Source organism: Bactrocera latifrons, unplaced genomic scaffold (genome assembly GCF_001853355.1).
Source record: "Bactrocera latifrons isolate USDA-ARS-PBARC rearing strain unplaced genomic scaffold, ASM185335v1 scaffold_256, whole genome shotgun sequence".
Taxonomy (NCBI): Eukaryota; Metazoa; Arthropoda; class Insecta; order Diptera; family Tephritidae; genus Bactrocera; species Bactrocera latifrons.
In genome coordinates, this window is record NW_017536141.1 from 7,724 (window position 1) to 8,965 (window position 1,242).

Consider the following 1,242-nt stretch of genomic DNA (forward strand, 5'->3'; position numbering starts at 1 on the left):
AGGTCAAAAGTCAGTTGTTCTAATTAAATAAATCTAATCAAATACTGGTATGGGAAACTTTTGCAGTAGACAAGATATATTCACAAAATTTGGTAAAGATTATTTTCTAAAATACCATTGTAATCTCCAAAAATATTGTTCAGATCGGATTACTATAGCATATAGCATCCATACAAACTGAACACATAGTTACTATAAGAAATGCACCTGTAAAGGATATATTAGCTTCGGTGCAGCCGAAGTGAAAGTTTTTTCTTGTTTTCAATCGTTTGGATATGGTAATAAGTGTTTATTTGACAACTTGTAGTGAGGTGTAAAGTGCTGAACACATAGAGCGTCACGACTTGGCAGCACGACAGTGAACTGTAAATGGCGTCGTAAATCCTTCTACATGAATATTTGTAAGAAGGCAGCGAAATAACAATGGCCGGAATGTACACAAGACACAGCTGTCCATTTTGCATGTACCCAATTTCGTTGTGGCCATACTAATACAATGAAATTTTAATATTTGTTCAAAGTGAAATTTTTAAGCAAAAAATAAGTAAATAGGTAAATTTATTTGTTTTAAATTATCAATTGTTATTACATCTGATATAAAAGAGTTATTTAATGCTTTTATTTGTAAAATAACGTCAGGTTTGTTTTGTACTATGAGAGTATAGACTAATTTGAAAGATCGCTGGGTTTAAGGCGTTTGAGTCGTCTTGGTGGTCCATCTCTAGAAGTTAACATAGCTACTTCTTCGTTACAATGCTGTCGCAATCTTACACTATGTGCTGTTGCAATTTTTAATATTTCTGCGTTAACCGAGTTTACGCCTAGATCTCGCTCTATATCTCTATCAGCACATCTACAATACCAAGGCGCTTTGGCAATTAGTCTTAGTACTTTGAAGTCTTTTGAAATTGTCGGATGACTTTCTTATTGTTTTCGTTAGTACATCCCCAGAGTTGTGCACCATAGCTCCATATCGGTCGGAGTATTTGCTTATAGATAAGTAACTTATTTTCAATGGATAACACTGATTTGTTACCGATTAACCAATTATAATTTTTGAGTCGGATGTCCAGCTCCTTACGTTTGTTTTTTACGTGAACTTTCCACCGTAGCTTAGTGTCCAGCGTCATTCCTAAGTATTTAGCGGAATTAAAGTACGGTATTCGAAATTTGGTAAGTGCTGTATGTTGTTGTATGTGAAAACAATGTGTACAGACTTAGTTTCATTCAGTTTTACCTGCC